Source organism: Syngnathus acus, chromosome 3 (assembly GCF_901709675.1).
Source record: "Syngnathus acus chromosome 3, fSynAcu1.2, whole genome shotgun sequence".
NCBI lineage: Eukaryota > Metazoa > Chordata > Actinopteri > Syngnathiformes > Syngnathidae > Syngnathus > Syngnathus acus.
Genome location: NC_051089.1, coordinates 5329192 through 5348135, shown reverse-complemented (window position 1 = coordinate 5348135; position 18944 = coordinate 5329192). Strand labels below are relative to the sequence as shown.

The window sequence follows — 18944 nt, the reverse complement described above, 5'->3', positions numbered from 1 at the left end:
AACTGAAGCGCATTTCTGACATTAGGGATTATATTCATTTCATTTATTTTTTATTTTTTCACTGCCATTGACGGATATAGACGTCAACGTTTTTAACGAGGCTGGCTGTGAGTAAATTAATTGTGTGTTATAAATGGGTGGCTAAAAAAATTCAATTTTTGAATGTTGGCTAGCATTAGCTATTTCCTCAGTGATAACTTTGGATGAGATCACATTTCCAATAATGTGTTAAATGCACAGATTGAACATTTAGTGTTTTGGTCATTTCTGGGATTGGCTCCAGCTCACCTGGCACCATAATGAGGTCTTGGATGGATGGGTAAAATAAGTGAACTGTCAGATGCTTTTATCAATGTGTGGGGACTTACATCGACACCCTGCGGCACTCCGTTTTCATTATCACCAATTGGCATGCATGTTAGAAAGCAACATATTAGCATCTCAGTTGTAGCCTTTTAGTTGACCTTCATAACTTCTTTTCTGCCTCCACCCACATGGCATGCTTTGGATCATTTCCCTCAGATAGTTTCATCAGAACAGGGATGCACGATGCAGAGCTCCAACCAGTGGGTTTTTTCGGCTGCCGTTCTTTGCTTGAAAATCGGAACCCCCTAGCGTGTTTTGTTGTCTATCCACCCACATACCCTCGCACAACCCCCAAAGCCTATCGCACCCCCTGCCGGGAAAGACTCGCCATGAGTCGTGATGAAACATTTCCCGGCCGAGCAGCCCACGCCTCGTCGCCCTGGCCCATGTGTCTCTTCCCATTTCCACAAAGCAAGCAGCCGCCGGGTAAACCGAGACAGCACCCCCCACCCCACCCGAGACGAAGCCTCTGTCCTTCCTGCTGTCAGCGTATGAGTCACAGACAAATTTATAGCCGCTTTTGTTCCTTTCCTTATGTGCATGTTTAAGTCTCCAGTGTGCTTCCTCCAATATGCATACTAACCACCAGTGTCTATTTAAAGTGTAGGTGAAGGGCCGTTTCTACTCTAGAAGGCAATTAAAAGATGAGGGAGTCAAAATAGCACTTTAAGGATGTGGAAGCTCAGCTGGCAAATGGACAAATCCCCTTCCTGTTCAAGTGTTCGCTGATGACTCCCAATTTTCTCCCAAAATTATACTTGCACTCATTTTGGCATTAAGGGGCCCGATTCGCTCCCATTCGACCAATCAGAGAGCTGAGCTGCTCGTGGGTACAGAATATTATTTCAGCTACTCAATATAAAGACAGAGAAGAGATCTGCAGAAGTTACAGCTGAACTTTTTCGTTTGGTTTAAATAGCTGAGAAAGGTTTTTCGTACAAATATTCACCGTCATGATGACTTCAACTGCGGCATTAGTGTAGATTACGACACAGTCTGACTTGGATACAAATTTGTATCATATCTCCGAACCTGGTTGTAAACTGACTGACCAATGTTATGCTCTTGTAGCTCTTGTAGTACCCGAAAGTGCTTTCCGCATAATTGCTAATCGAGATCAATTCGTTAAGAAATTGCTGTTCAAAACGATAAAACATCGAGAGTTCCCTTAAACGGAAACAGTCCGCGTTAAAGCTTTTCCTGATGCTAGATTGTCTCTGAGACAAATCGGCCACGGTGGTCTAATACATTTTGAAATAGCACCCTTACTCAGATTTTCAGCTTCCAAATCATACGCTCCCCTTCAACAGTAATAGACAGTTCATGCATGCAGCGCCCACAATCCGCCAAGAGTTATTTCCACATTATGTCGAGGGCATTTTTTCTATCCCAAGCCCGGGAATTAAAACTTCAGCCAGTGGTGAAGGGAGAACGGTTGTGTGAGTGGCAATAATTGAGGGAATATTGCCTGAGTGGAGAAGCGAGCCACGCTTTTTACATGAGGGCCCTGAAAGTCATTTCAGTTTTCTGCCCATTACTTTTTCCCCTTCACCATATTTTTCTTCGGGGGGGGGGGGTTGGGAAGGGATCAAAATGTTGTCAAGTGCTCACTTTGAGAGCCCGAGTGAAGAGAGTAAAAGGAGGGTGATGTGAGTAGAACCCAAGGAATTACCTGGAAAAAGATGAAGGGATGGGGGAAGGGGGGAGAGGGATGGGCAGGATGTATGTCACAAGTACGAATGTTTGTACTGTGTGCCAAAAGCATCTAATCAGAATATCGCCTTCCTGCTTCACTCCGTTCATCCGTCCAACTCTTTCCCATCTCCTACTTCTTGTCCGCCTCCCCCGCAGTTAACTCTGACAGACGGTGAAGGCGGCAGGATAAGCGATTGTCTGGCCCCGAGGAAGCGGCGGCGAGATCGGTGAAGGGGCCGACCGGACAGGGCAGAGACGAGTGGGTTGAGGCGGGAGAGCTGTCGCTACGGTGACGCGACGTGGCGGGCTGTGGGCGAACTTGACATTGCTGTCGGGGGTTTAGTGCTCCATCTTCTAAACTTGGTCCGGTCCGTATTGTGGCTGAAAATAAGTTACCTGGGAACATTCCTGCCAGTAACCCTACGCGGGTCCAATTATTAAAATCAACAAAAATAAATTACAATACAGAAAAAAAATACTCGGTATACTGTAGAGTATATTCACCATCAGCAGTAGTGCCGTACCTGCGGACACATCAGAGGGGTTTATGGGATCTTTATTTCTGATTGCACCCTTGTGAGCTGACAGCGGCATAAATCTCAGCAGTGCTTTAAGCAGAAGCATATGCAGCTATGAAAAAAAAACTCAGTGAGGTTGTTACAGTAGGGGAGGGGCAGGGTCTCCTTTTAACTTCCACACTGTCGGGAGATTGATTTTGCTCAATCTTTAGCGATACCGTGTATTGATATCAAAAAGATTCAGTCATGATATATTGTTGGAGCTACTAAAAAGATGGAACCCGGTCGACATAAACAGCATGGTAGAAGTCTTTAAACTATACCGGACAATCTGACTGGTCCTTTGCCTGCGAGTGGTTCCCGAGCCCCCCTCGGTTTCCTAATCAACATTGAACAACACTGAGTAAGGCTAACTGGTTCTGGCAGAAGTAATGGCACCACATGGGAGCGGTTCTCCTCACGTTCAATCCAGCAGACTTCCTTCAGCTACTCGCTCTCCTTGGCGGTAGATTGTTGAGAATGTTTGAGGCTAGATTCAATATTCTGTCACGTAGTTGCTCTATCCCAAACGAGAAAGGTGACTACAGCTCACGAGCCATAATCCATTCCTGCTCATCCAGATTGGAGGACAGTCACGCGTCACAGCGGTGTTCCGTTGGTGGAGCCGATACTTAACGAGGACTTAGCCTCCCCGCCCGCCGTGGCATCTGCGCTCTCGCCTTCCTGCATGCGTACATCATGTGGACGTCACCGCTCCCTCGGAACCTGTTAGGCCGTGCTTAATCCAGCCTGCCGAGATGTAGCGCCTTCTCGACCCTCCGGCCATATGTTCAACGAAAGATCAACTCTGCCGGGAGGCCGACAAGATGCGGTTTCGCGCTTTCTGGATATCACGCCTCTTTCTCCATTTTTGTTTTAGTCTTACTCGATTAAGACGGTCAGTCATTAGGAGACGGCGTCGTTCTCCCGTGAGAAATCCGAGCCATCGCTAGTGACTCACGAATCACGGCCCAGTTCACAAACCAGAGTTCATCTGGGCATATGGGCATGCTTGACATTACGGATCCCACATGCTGGGACAGCAGGGCATCCCATAATATGGATTGATCCCATATAGAGGGAAAGTGGAAGGGTGGGGGCTGGATGCGGGGGTCCCACCGGTGAGCTAATCTGGTATACTAGAGAAGGGCTTTGCCCCAGGGGAGGTGGACCGAGCAACTGAGGTGAAAAAGAAATCCGGAAATTTTATGTATGATAAAACATAAACATATTTTCTAAGCCAAATTATGCTGGCACTGTGAAAATCTTTTTTTTTTTTTTTTTTTTGAAAATGATGCCAAACCAGTGTGTAATTGTCTGAATGTGTTCCAGCATGTGACAACATACGGGACTTTGGGAATAAAATGCAAAATGGTCTCATCGAAATAGTAAGAGAATATTAATTCTGTAATCAGACAGCCAGCAATCAAAACCAAGAATTTTAGTGAGTGTCTCATTGTCATTTACCTTTGCAGGACTGTACTGTTACTTGTAGCCCACTCAGGAAAAAATTCTCCTCTCATTGTCACCGTCATCATCATCATGATCATCATCATCATCATCATCATCCAGGTCCCCACTTTGCTTCTCCTTCAAGCTCCATTTTATCTGTTCATCAAGTTACACTGAGAGGAACAAAAGAAGAAGAAAGAAATCTTGACGTGATTACTTGCACTGGAAAAAGAGTCAAAATTGTGTGTGTGTGTGTATGTGTGTGTTACGTGTGCATGTGTGTATGCGTGTGTGTGTTACATGTGTGTGTGTGTGTGCGTGTGTGTGTGGGAAGATGTGAACATTTTAAAGATAGAAAGGTCAGGATGGTAAATTGCCTCTCAGTACATGAGTCTCACTCGTCCTTTGACTATAATGTGGGGGTTTAATCCGTCCTCCTGCCCTTTGTGCTTACACAGAACAAGAGATTGTAATTCCCCACGGGCTGATTTTTTACTTTTATTTATCTATTTATTTTATTTAAACGTTCAGTAAATGTTTGCGCCTCCCCCTTGTTTGACACTTATTGAAAATCATTCTTTGGAAAGCGGACAATGTCTCTTGTGAAAGTCTTTTTTTCTTCCAAGGAAAAAAATGTCCATTTAGGTCAGTGATTTATTTAAAAAGAAAGTTCCATTCACTCAACCTGCTTTGGGCCAGATAATAATAACATTACGACTTTATTCTTGGAAGAATAATTTCATTCCGCTCATGAAGTATTTTTTGATGTTTATTTCAGCCAGTTCCTAATGCTCATTTTTGATTTGGCAGAAAAGTATAAAAATATATATGGATATTTATCATTATTGCCGTAAAGGTAGTCATACTGAGTTCTTTCCAATATTTTATGTTTGCTGCAAGCACTCAGTGACACAGTACAACAACAACAATACATTTTCGAAAAGGCGGGCCCAATATACACACAGAATCAACCATTCACAGTCATACACTAGGATGGACAAGAATTAAACATTTTCCATTCATCGAAAATACATGTTGCTGTAACGTGGACGACTGGACCTGAGATTTAAAATCCAAACCTTGAAGCTGTAAAGCACTGTTAACAAAATATACGTATTGTATGATAGGATATCCCAAACAAATATGCAAGTTCTCTCACCAAAAAAACCCAACATTTTTTCAGATGTCATTGACTTTGACTATCTTCTATAGAATAATCCTGGATGTCTTTGTCTGCGGATGTCTTTTGTTTCCTCGCTCTCATTCTTCTCTGAAACCGATACAAGCGTCGAGCTTCATTTTCATATAATTGAATTGCGCCGCTCCCCACGGCGAGCCGGGATTCAGTTAAGCCGAGAGTCCTCCTCGACTACTGTTACCTCGGCGCCGATTTGGTTACAGCTGTTACCGCGGCAGAGCAGCCTGCCAAAGCCCCGTCTCGGCGGACGCCTCCCCCTAATTGCTGTGTTTATTGGAAATTAAAGATATACCAGTTAATGAAACGCGGCAAACATTAGCGCCGATGGAATGTCATTAATTCGAAGCCGGCTCCCCATCTCTCATGTGACGCGCAGGCGGGGAAGAGGAGGGATGCTGAATATTAGCATGAAAATGATTTGTTTTTGTCTGTGGGAAGGCACTTGAATATTTTTTCATATTTCCAGCATGAATGTAAATAAAGTTGGTGGATGAGCTGCAAGCTCCTCTTTGTTTATGGATAGGGTGGGGGGGTATAAAAGGAAGGCCTGCAGAGTGGCGGCATCTGCGCAGCATACGGCATGGACCCCAGTCGCTGCCCCCGCCCCTCCCCTAAACACGCATACTGTATAGGCTGGAGTGCCTATATCGTCAACAGCCTGAGTCTCAGGAGATAGCACAAGCTGCCAGCGAGCTGCTGATCGATGTTTACTGTCGGTTTGGCACTCAGTGATGCGCTATAGTGGCTCATTCATTCTTGTCAATGAATATGCAAAGGGATGGTTATTTAAGCGCCAACGTTGGTGCACATTTCAGTACAAAATGTCCAGCCTGGCGAACATGAGATTCTTCCCTAATGGAAAAGTGTAGCGGCAAGTTAAGTTTTTTGTGCTGCATCTGGTCGGTAAATAGCTGCTGAGGGACCACTGTTGGAGCTCTGCTTCCATTTTTGCAGCCGTTTGTTTCACCGCCACGGCACATGTTCACGTCTCGGTCGAGTGATTCTGTTTAAATGCCATTCAGCTGAGATGTGTAATTCAAAAAGTTTTTTTTCTTTTTCAAACTTTCATTTCAACATTTTTTCAGCATAAAACATTGCTGCCATCCTTCGGCACTAGAATTTTTTACAATTTAATGTTGCCCATCTTTATAGCATACATGGTTTCTGGAAATGGCGTCTTCAAACCAAAATGGCAAATCTTTAAATTCCATGTTGCCAAACCTTTTTTGATCATCACATACAAGACATTTTGTTGGCGCATCATTGTTAGTTTTGCGTTTTACAGCAAGTCAGGAAATTGGCGAAAACATTTATTTTTTATTTCTAGTGACATCCATCTGTCTAGTATTCATGCCCCAAGTTTCGTAGGAATCTGAAGGATCCTCGAAATGGCCAAATTAACTTCCTTTGTATTCTTGGAAGGAATTTTTGAGTGGTTGTTTTTTTTTGTTTACCCATAGCACATGGCTACCAAATTTAATGGTGTTAAATTAAACTGGCTACAACTGTCAATATAAAAAAACAAATATTTATAATAATGCCTAGGTTATTCAAATTTGATATTTGCTATTAATTGGGCAAATTTTCTCATTACATTTTATCTTTTCTCATTACGATAGTTCACTTCCTGAGTGTCATTGGGTTTGGCAATTTTATTTTATTTTTTTTGTGGGTCCTAAAATATCTCTTAAAAGTGTACTTGAATAACTTGTTAAGCACAAGGTTCTTCTATATTTCTACCACTTCTACTTCTACTACTTTCTTTGCTCCGGAGATGACTGCAGAAGTATCAAAGCTAAGAACATGAAATGAATGCAATGCTTTTTTTTTTTCTTTTTACTTTTTTTGCCGAGTGAATCGTGGCTCCCTTGAGGCCTTGAGCTGAGTGGACACATGAACTCAAGAGACTTCCTCACTGTGCTTCAACAAACGTGTGAAAAGCTACAGGGAGACTCCTTCTCTTCCATTTTCTTTCTTTTCATGTGGAAGACAAGCAGAAGTTTGTGTAAGGAGAACGAGATCACAAGACACGTGTCGTGCTATTGGTCTTGAAAGATTTTCATTTTTTTTTTCTTCACAATTTGATGCTTGGCTGCTAATTACGCTCCCCGTGGAAAGTTATAGTCTCTCTGCGTCTTTAAACTGTAAACACAAGCAAGTCTGCACTTGCATCGCGCTGTTAGTTAGCCTCCCCGTGGTGACGTATGTTTTTTATTCTCATATCACTTTTGTCCTACACGTTTCCTCATGTACGAACAAAACGTTTTTCCTTTCACCTTGAAGCTCAGCTGTTATGAGATTATAAAACGAAAATAAGTCATCCCGCGACCGGCCTTTGGAATCCCTACGATGACGGTGATGACGCCAAACACATTTATCAATACCGTCGGAATTAAACGGCGTCAATTTCATCATCTGACAGCCAGGCGGCCTGAAAATAACAATAATAACAGTGAAATCCAATTTGATAAAGGGATAATTGAATTTGCAAACATCAGAGAAGAGATGTGATCCCATATTATGTTTTTTTCTTTTTTTAAATTTAGTCTAGAGATATTGGCCATATGTAAATTGGGAAACGTCAAAATGGATACCGCTACATGATTAGGGTCCGGCCATGATGAAGTTCTGTCGCTTTAGATGGGAATGATGTGGGCTGCTGGGTGATGTTAAAATCTGATTAAAGGTAATGAAAAAGTATATGAGCTGGGGGAATGAAGGCTGTCATGACATCTTATGGCTTCACATGTCTTCATCTGGATATTGCTAGCTCCCAGTGTGTCTTTATCCTGTTTAAAGGTCGTCTGGAGAAAAAAAAAAAAACCCAGCAGTTCATCTCCCCTTGCTGTTGTAGTCTTTTCACTATCCCGACAGGTGGTCGGTCTACTAGCAGCGTGACCCACTTTTATCATCATGTCCTCATCTGACCTCCAGGCTAGACTGAGAGAGGCACTCGAGGAATATTTGCTTGTTTACCAAAAACGTCCGTAAACCTTCTTTGTCTTTATCAGAGGTCATCGCAACGACGTGCGCGGTATTCTTTACGCGGTGAGCTGACACTTGGAAGATATTAAATCAACTGCATCTTTTATTGTAATTGAGCGTTGTTTTTTTTTATCAATCGGTGCAAGCCATTTCCTGATAATACAGAGAACCACAGCAGAGCTAGCTTATTTTTCCAGCAGAGTGGGCCAACATTATAAAAGCTTTGTGTTCTTTTTCCAGCCTCTAAGCGTACCTTCTACGTCTACTCTCATCTCCTTTAAACACCCATCTCGCATGCCACTTTGTGCTGGACTTTACATAAGGGCTCGAGGTAAAGTATTTTTTTTTAAGAGGCAAAAAGGGAGGATGGGAATCAGTGGGGCTTTGTCACAGCTTTTAGCTGAGTGAGGTTTGTAGATTATTCATGATAAAATTATAGCTTTCAGGTATCCTAGACAAATGAGCTATGTAAAATTACTAAGATTTTTTTTGCCGATGCAAACTAATGTCAAAAGACTATTTTGAGAACTTGCCATGACAAGACACAGTGAGTCCCGTTCTAGCCATCTGCAGTTTTAATTATTAAATTTTGGTTTTAAGAGAATAGCAACCACTCAAAGACTTTCTGGGAAAATTCATTTCTGGTACTTTAGAGATTTTCTTGTTTATTTAAAAAAAAATCTCTAATCTTGACTGAGCGCCTTCATATGATTTGCCTTTCATAAATAATAATAAAAAATGAATATAAACATTTGTTTTCCACTACTGGGAATACTTTGTGTCAGCATGCAGACCATAATCCTCCCACCTTGGTGGAGGTCTGCACTCTGCTGTGTGGCTTTCTATTTGTAACTGTTGAGGCTGTTTGGAATTCACCAAATAGATGCATCTTATCGCGAGCATGTTTCTACCAGGACAAAGAAGCCGCTCCTCGGCAACAGAATCACTTTGTCAACAGTCCGTGCCTACGAGCCTCAGCCCCCCCCCCCCCATCTCCTGCTTTTGGAGGGTGATTTTTCAGCCTCCAGGTGTTTACCTGCAGGATACACATTCCTCTTGAGGAGCACATGAGTGTCACATACGCCAGCTGTGGGCAGACACATCGCTCAGTGATATCGAGGGAGGGAGGCGAGCTGGGCCAAACAAACAAGTGAATGGAGGGCAACGCCGCTTTTATTATGCACCCGCCAAAAGCTTTGACTCATTATGTATGCGGCCGTCCCAGAGCAAGCATCCATATCCGGAAAGCGATCCCCACAGTGGCTCTGATCACATTTTTCCAAGTCCAAGGTCAAAATGAAATTTGGAAGGCAGGAACTTTAAAGCCAAACAACAGGTGGCACTATAATCTGGGACCAAAATTGATGACTCAAGGAAAATTAGGAAGGTTTGCTCGATAGGGTATAAAGGGGCAACGATTAATCGATTAGTTGACGATTAATCACTCATCGAAACAATCTATGATTATTTTTGATTGTCGATTAATCGTGTTGACAGTTTTTTTTATTTAAAATCCTCAGAATTTCAGTTTCAATTTTTGTCGTCCTTGATGAATGCAGGCTGATACATTTTGTGTTGGGCGCCATGTTAGGGAAACCTGACCTGGAGGTTTCTTATCAAACATTTGCATATGCGAAAGGTTATAAGTTATTTTGAACTTTATGAACGTTGCTAAATTAATATCCTGACATCAAAACTCATGACTTTCTTCTTAACCATAAAAGTCAATATTATAAACATGATTTATTTGAGTAAGTTTTGGTTCTGGCGAGATCAGTGAAAAAGTTTGAATGCATTTTCTGCAGACAACAGGCTAGCTAAAACACATGATAAAAAGTTTGAAACAGCCTGTTGGGATGGTCATCGCAACAGGCTGCGGTTGACCTTTTTCAACACAAACAGCCACCCATGATCTATTTGCTATCGTCTGGATGCCATCAAAACGCAGAATGGAAATTCCGGGCTACTTAAGCCTCCTGCAGCTGCTCGCGCAAGACGGAAGATAGCCTTTGGTCAACGCCAGTTTGCCCTCTGTGTGTGTGCCGCAAGTTGCAAATGGAAGAGGGAATAATAAATGAGTATCCGCTCGCGTCTGATGGAAGGTCTAAGTGATACAAATGCGTCCCATTCCGGTGATCCATCCGGGGCTATGTCATGGAGGTGATTTGTGGGAAAGGTCGAGCAAGAAATGACTTTGGCTGAGGAGGCGAAGGCGAAATCCCCTTGTTTGTGTTTTGGCGGCCCCCGCCGAGCGACGGGCTGCGGCGACGGGCGTCTGGCGCAGGTGGTGTTTTCGGAGGATCGGGCTGATATATCATTTTGCCAAGGTCGTACTCAATTAGGCTATTTGTTGAGCACGGCGGCGTGAGGTTGGTTTAATCAAGCGAGGGACGGAGACAACAGCGACAAAAGAGGAAATAAATTAGGCATGGCCAGGCGACACTGTCAGCCTGGCGGCAGCCGGCTGGAGAAATGCTCCATTTAGCTGGTCTTTTTTGAGAAAAAAAAAAAAGAACCATCCGCACACACAAAGCTTAAATAATTGTATACACAGACCGACTTCAACCATCTTAATCAATTACTTAAATATAGCTCTCGGACGATCCCCTCCTCTTTCCACGTGGCGCGACCCGGATATTTTGTCTCCACTCTGAACCTAGCATAATACTGCTAAAGCTAACATACAAACATACGGTACAATTACAAGAAACTATTTAACATACAATGCTTCATGTGGATCGCCTCATGTATGAAAATGTTTTAAAATGAACCCGTTCATTGATATTGTGCCGAATAATATGGGGCGCCCAGTGGTCCAAAAAATATGGTGGTACTTGTAGGGCCAAAAGGTCAAAACAATTTGGTGCTTGTAGATTCACTGTAAATGACAAAATAAAAGAAAAAACATTAATTTTACTCCTCTTGGAGACTATGCATCCCTTTTCATACTGATTCCTGTATATTTTACACAATTAAACACAGTTCTCTGGTTTCTTAACATGTCTGACTTTCTTTGGTCCCAAAGATCAAGAATTACAGTGCACATTACGCACCAGATAGGAAAATCGCTCAGGTTCTTAGTTACATATTTTTAATTTAAATTGCAAAGGAGACCAAAAGCTCAAATTCGGCCCCATTGGATTGTCACTAACACTCACCTTTCCTTTTTGTTTATGACTTTCTAACGCAGTTATAACCTTTTTTTTTCTGAAGCACAACAGGCAACACACAAAAGGTTAATTACACCAGATGGGCATGATTAGCAAATGCGTTTAAATAGACACGTGTGTGTGTGTCTGTGTGTGTGTGTTGGGGGGGGGGGGGGGGGGCATTTAGGTGTGACTGCAAAGACTGGCATGCATCAAGCAAAGTGACAACAGTTGTTTACCCTGATTAAGCCGAGCCCTTGAAGGGCGCTTAAGCACCTATGCAAGCGGGTTGCAGCCCTCAAGGAGAAGAGTCAGGCTGTGTTAATAGCGAAGCAATCAGCGGCCATTCAGGTTAATGGGCTTTCAGCGAGTCGGCTCCAGCTAATGTGTGATTTGCGGGGTGAGCCCGTAAGCTTGGCATTAAAGCTTCGCCGCGCACTCCGCCGACTCTGCCCCGGCTCGACTTTTTCCTCGCCACACCCTCAGGCGCTGCGGCATCTTATGGCGGTAAATATTTGATTGAATAAAAAGAAGTGGCTCGATTTGCTCGGCCTTTGCTTTCATACTAAAGGGAGCGTTTCTTTATTACCTCCTGTCTACACTGTCATCTCTTCGGGCTGTAAATAAGTTAAAGGCGAGTGAGATGGTGGCTGGGGAGGAGTGATGATGATGATGATGATGATGATGAATTGATAGTACAGAAAGTCAATGGTGACAAAAACGAGGAGTACTGCTTGCTTTTCTCGGCACTTACCTGTCTGTTTTCTCTCTCCCTCACTTGCTCGCTTTCCACGAGACCTCTTAAGCTGTGACATTTCCGTTTCCCTGGAGACAGAGCGTGCCAGGCGGTTGCCATGGCAACTCCCTGCACTTTTAGCGTGCACGCACAACCCAGGCGGGGATGGCTGCTGGAGGAAGGAGGGCAATCCAGAGGAAAAGCACACCTGCTGGCTTCTTGCTAATTGGCTATTTCTCTTTCGCACTTTTTTTGTTGTTTTTTTACACCCCATGTCTGCTTTTAACTTTGTACCCTCTCCTTGGATTGCTTCTTCATTCCTGACTTTAGAAGTTCTTTCTTCCCACCTATTGTGTCTATTTTTAAATTGCTCTTCTCTCAAAGTTCTTCACTTATGCAAGCACTCAAGGCCTCTTCTTTGTGTGTGGGTATCGAGTACGAGCGCAACTTCAAAATGTATCTTCATCTGACCTTGTCACTCCCCATCATCACGCTCAGCTACATGCTACATTGTTGAAACCCTTGAATGCACTTTGCTTTTATTAGCTGCTTGTCATACTGGCTTGTTTTGATGGGGTTGCGCTTCCATCCAAACAACTCCTTGGACAAACACACTTTACCATAATAAATCACCTATCAGGTTATACTGTAGAACTCCATATTACAAACATCAGAGCTAACTTTTCCTATCCATGCTTGTGGTGAGACGCTTGAACACACTGTGTATCATCAGACATTTGTCATGTTTGCTTGTCCTCTATGATTCGGGTAAATTATTGATCCTTCCACGCCTTTACACAGGCATAAATCCATAAATTCATCTCACACGCCAATAAATATCTCAACGAGAAGGGTGCACACTAAGAATCTCCTTCTAGTCATGATCCCTGGCTTCCAATTTGATCTCTTGTGGATCTTAAAGGCCCAACTCTATATTGCAAATATCACAGATAATCTTCTCAATCCTGCCGCTAATCACCGTGTCTGAGACGCTCGGACATATCGTGATTATTATTAGGTTCTTGCTATGTTGTGGTGGAAGACGCACTGGTCAAGCATTTTGTGGATTAAACTGGGTTGGTTGTTGTCTTTGGTCAGAGCAGAAGTTGTTTAGGGAGTCTTGACGGGAGGCCGAGATAAGCCTGTCATCGCATCCGTGACATTTGAACGCATGACGCAGGAGGACAGCTAGCTATCCCTTCATTAAGTCCACGAACAAACCTGCTTTGTCATCGTGGGGAGGGGGTACGGGTAACGATTATGAAATCTGTTTGCCGCCACATAGTGAATGTTAAGTAGTTTACCATTTTCCTGGCAGCAGAAAGGCAAATATCGATGTGGTGAGATTGGGGGGTAAGAAAAACAACAAAACAAAATATAACAGTAAAGCTTGCATCACTACTCAAACGCCAAATATGCTACGATGGGCTTTTTTTTGTCCACCAACTTGTCTAGCAATGGTTTACACCATCAACTTTCGTGAGTGAAAAATAGATTTAATACAAAAAAAGACACCGTGGATTCAATAAGTCCTTGACCTTTTATGGACTGATGCGGATTGGGTCCAGTCCCCTGACCATTAAACTTGGCCACATGGAGCTCACAATTACACTATTGATCCGACTGCCGGCCAGGCATCATCCGTCCAATTCATCCACCTTCGAGCACTTCAATTATCAGAGCCATCACGGCCACGCCGCTGCGAGTGGCAGCTTGTCCAACACTGTAATCTGTCAGGGAATGAGATCCTGACCGCCTCGTCATATGCCAGATGCTCCCCTATATGTCACCTTGATCATTAAGGGCCGTCAAGCACTGACAGGGTTGTGAAAGGGCCTCGGGTCCCGTTAGAGCAGCAATTCTCAATCTTTTTTTGCACCGAGGAGCCGTTACATGCACAACAATATTTCTCTTTGGTAAGCTTCAGACGATTGTGTGGTGCAAGTTAATTTATCTTAGTGAAGTCCAGTACCGACTAATACAGTGAATGCGTTTTTTGTTTTTTTTGTTTACAATACGTTATCATAGCCCAAACTTGGCAAATGTATATGCTAATATAACCCGTACGTTGTATCATCGCGGGCCATTTCTTATAACTTCCACTACCTTCAGACTATTTTTGTTAACTAAGTCACAAAATAAATCTTCCACCTTCCAAAGGAGCAGCAACATGTTTAGGACATATTGGAAAAGCTGCCTAGGCGGAACTAGCTAGCAGGTAGGGGACAGAATATTGATCGAATATCCAGTTTGAGCCGAGTGAAACAGCACGGCCTCAGCGCTGCCCACGCCTGACGTGCAAACTCTACAGAAAGATCCAGGCTGTTTGTAAAGCCTGCTTTTCTTTGTGCAAGAACAACCTCCCTAATTCCCTGCCAGGAATGCTCCTGCTGACAGCCTAAGGTCTGGAGGTCTGGGACTCAGAGCTGCACAAATGGACCGACATGAACTGGAAGCAAGGCCGAAGCGGAATCAACAACAGTGAATGCAGGAAATTACTCTTGATCTACTATTTTTCCCCACAGATTGATGAATAAAACACCACAAAAGCGCAGTTTATCCACGTGAATTGTGATTTATTTGAAGAGGTTGTGAAATGGTCGCAAAGAAAATATGAATGAAGATTAAAGCTGTTTGTGATGGGATATTTCACAAACTATTATAATCATCCATCTATTCATTCATGGCGTTTCCTTGGGATGACTTTTTGAAATATTTTGCTTTAATTTGAATTTCTATCCAGCTGTGTTCATTCCACAAAGATTGCTAACTAGGAAATAAAGCATTCAGGATTTTTTTTTTCCAGTTCTTCCCATGCCGATTGCTCACGGAAACTTTCCCATTCAATTGTTTCATCTACATAATTTTACTGAGCCGTAATTACCATAACAAAGATTCGGCGTCCTCCGGTGACATTGCTCAGACAACAAATGCCATCCCAATAGCTCTAAAATAGCATTTAATGTGAATGAGAATTGGAGGGGATGTTGACAGCTTTATGATATGCAGCACACATCGGTGTCATACACCGAATTAGAGCTGTTTTCACAGAAAAGTGCCTCCCAAGTCTCATCTTTGCCATGCCATTCCAGTTAGCTTAAGCTCACTATGAAGAAGGGACGTGATGCATTTGTGTGAAAATTAATTATGATCTTTTTGTTCTGAGAGACTAATCATCGCTTTACGGTTATATTTTTTGTCCAATTTCTTGTCTGTGATGTAAAAATTGCTATGATATGCAAAATAAGTTTCTGTATCCAATTTAGTGAAACACAAACAAATGATTATTGATTAGCAGTTAGGCTGACCAATATTTGATCAAAAAGAAATCATCGTTTTATATACAGTACAACAGTAGCCCCTGAACTTCATAAGGTACCTGCTTTTTAATAGTTGTAAAAGTAAAATAATATAGTGACACCATTGGCAGTGATAATGGGGGGCAGGTGCTTTTTCAATATGGCCACATTTACACCAAGCAAAGATTCATATTTGTGACTTGAACTGCCCACTTATATTAAGATGGCCCAGAAAAGATCATTTTGTATCTCAAATAGAAGAAGCAGCAGTCTTATGTTGTTGAAAAAAACTGTTACAACTGCCCACAGCGCAAACAACATCCTCCGTGTGAGTCATGTTTGGATGGCCCATGGTACAATGCAAAAGAAATATTACAAATTCAGCTGGGAGAAGAAAATAACCAAGTCAATGTCAAGAGATTAGAGAAACGCTTTACATCATAAAACTGGAGTGACGAGGCTCAGAAAGGAATTATCAAGATGAGCAAGGCCCTTTTCTGCCCCCCCGCTTTTCTTAAACAGCCACTTTGCAGTGAAAATTGCTTTAAGCCACTGTATATTCAACCCTATCTCTCGCATATCATAAAACTGTCAACATTCAACCCCATTTTCATTCATATTGGATTTTATTTTAGAGCTACTGAATTTGAAATCCTTCTGTAAGGGTTCAAAGTCTTTGTTATGGGAAATTAATCTCGGTCAAATCACTTGGGAGAGCGCTGCGGCGTAGTTAGCGCTATTCCGTCATGGTTGATTTTACTGCGGCACTGTGGTCATTACCTAGTCGTCCAACTCTTTGTAGTCCCGGAAAGAGCAGTCCTGGCTCAACTCCACTTTGCACCCCATGAAAACTCAACAATAGAATTGAATATAGCTTGCAAATTGGCACAATCTGAGGTCTTTTTAAGGCTATGCCTCCATTTTCTATCCTATTCTAGACCATGTACGTACAATCCGGAGTCAATCCCAGTTTAGCCAGTGTGAAAGGCAAACTCCACTTTTAACTGATCCCAGGTATGGACAGACAATAAAACAACAATTCAAAACCTTTTAATCAAATCTACACTTTTCGGCTACTTTCAAAGTGCACGTTCTGCAACATGACCGCCGTGAAGTCAACACAAAGTGACTCAATTACGCGAGCGCACCGCTACTCCCCGTCCTCCTTTTCCCCGCCGCCATTATTCCCCCACATGAACAGACTCGCTAGTACATTCACGCCTGTGTTTAGTTTACCGTTTATTTTTAGAAGGCCGGCGCCTAATTAGGTGGGAGCTGGTGTAGAACACAAGCATAAACAGCAACATTAGTGCTGATGGCTAATGAGAGAAGCTATTGTGGGTAAAGCTAGGGCAGTTTCATCGCATATTTTTATTATTATTCTTTCATTATCTTCTCAGTGGATGACTGACCCCTCCGCCTCTTAAAATACAAAAGCTAAGCTATTATATTTGTGTTAACTTAGTTCTCACTGGCATGTTCTCAAGTCGTTGAGGACAACTCGGCATGCAATAAAATGTAATAAAGGGGGTGTATTAAATAGCTTTGCTTTCCAAAGATAAATTCCCCATTTTTTTATATTTCTTATGCCTGAAACAATTAAAATGTTTTTTCCAGTAAAAAGATGTATTCTTATTATTTAAGAAATGCTGCAAATAGGGGAAAATAATTGAAATCATTTGTTGCTGTGAGAGGGAGCGGTAGTGCAAGGTCCATGGAGGCGGAGCAGTCGGACGGATTGCTTTGGGCAGTCAGCTGTGTAGCGCTTGATGTGAACCAGTGCTGTCACGGGCTTGTTATCTTTATCATTTTCCCTCATAATGCGCAGGACGTTTGCGAATTGACTGTCTTGCACAGGCCGATATCTGTGATACGCTGTGCTTTTCCCAAGTGGGCAAATAGGTGCATTAAGCCTTGTGTGCTACAATTTTGTCACATATAGATATGCCCATGTACATTAAATAAAGCATGTCTCATTTGCTGTACTGGTTTGTCACCCTTAATGTGCAGTAATGCGCTTTATAACCCGGTGCCCCAACCTATATGTGGAAATTTCTAAAAATAGTCCTCTTCATTGAGACTCGCTCCTTATAATGACGTGTGCCTTTAAGTCTGAGAAATATGGTAACTTAAGTAAATACACCCAACATATTTCCTCAAATATCGATCAGAACTCTAATATATATGTAAGTATGGTGCTCCCCAATTAGTTGACACCTCTCTTCTCATAATTGGAAAAAAATAGCATAACTGGCTCTTTTGTCATTTGAATGACAATTTCACTTTATATGAATTGTAATGCAGTACAGTATATATGCAATATTCCAAAAAATGTTGAACATCTACAAAGAAAATGACACTAATAGATGCCTCTCTCATCTACAGTTGAATATACCTTTTGCAAAATAATGATATAAAATCATCTTTTTAGTGGATGCCAACAATTTTCTGCATGGTCCCGACTTCCGCATCTCACTGAGATGACTTTTTTTCACTCCAACTGTGCGCAAGCAACAACTCAAATTTCCATCGAATTTTTCTTAGTCAGAGTTAGCGTGAGTCCATATCTAAAATTGTTATGGGTTTTATACATGCAGAGACACAGAGTTCATGACTGAGGGTTACCAGTGGTTACCTGAGCAAGAAAGCCCGAGAAGCGCCGTCACGGCTGTCTCCCCGCTGCCCCTCACGGGCCGTAGCCCCTCTGCGCACATCAGCCTAATCAGGCTGCTCAGTATGCAGAACAACCTTCCCAGACGGCCCCGGCGCCGAGCCCTCAGTCGCTGACCTCCCCTACAGCAATGCAGGCCAGTCGGGCTGAGCTGTGCCCAGTCAGCCGGTGCCAGATGTCAGGCGGGATGGATAGCGGCGATAGTTATGCAGAGGAACAGGCAAAGGCTGGATCAAGTGATACTGGCAAGGAATTTTTTTACGCATTGCCTACTGGGGAAAGAAGGAAATGATGTGGCCCACATTAAATTCTCTCTTGGCCAGTTTGTAATAGCAAGGGATTTAACTTTTGCAGGGATAGTTCACATACTGGACCCAATGTGCACCGTTTTACATGTTTAATCAAAATAATAGTTATATAAATATATTCCAGCTTTAAATTTGTTGCAGTTAATATATTTACAGCACAACTGGTAATAGCAAGTCTACAATGAAAACTTACAAGGTCCATTAAACGTGGGGACGAAAATGGATGAAGAAAAAACCCTCCACTAAGGCAAATTATCATTTTAATGTGATGGATTTGATTAATGCTGTCCACTGAGTTTTGTGAAAACCACCTCTGCATTTTGTTTTTAGTTACTTTCCAAAAAGCTTGTTTTTTTTATCATAACTTTGTTTTATACTATCTCACTAATACATACAATGAATACTTTTTTCTTGAAACTAAAGCCATTATTTGATCACAAAAATAAGCAAAACTGTTATATGTTGAAAATACTTTTCAGAATAATTTAATAACTTAATTTGTATTTTTGTAACTTTTTCAGTGATCGA

The 18944-nt window shown here is 42.4% G+C and overlaps 2 protein-coding genes across 13 annotated transcripts in view; one reads left to right on the top strand and one right to left on the bottom strand.

The window, feature by feature from the left end:
* slc12a4 (solute carrier family 12 member 4) overlaps positions 1 to 18944 on the bottom strand; it is a 193484-nt gene that overhangs the window by 58855 nt on the left and 115685 nt on the right. Inside the window, exon 25 of the transcript XR_005097485.1 lies at positions 4086 to 4243. The gene's annotated coding sequence lies outside the window, so the exon portion shown is untranslated. The remainder of the gene's footprint in view (positions 1 to 4085; positions 4244 to 18944) is intronic.
* Positions 1 to 18944, top strand: part of si:dkey-205h23.2 (CUGBP Elav-like family member 4) — a 105381-nt gene that overhangs the window by 22633 nt on the left and 63804 nt on the right. The window lies entirely within an intron of this gene.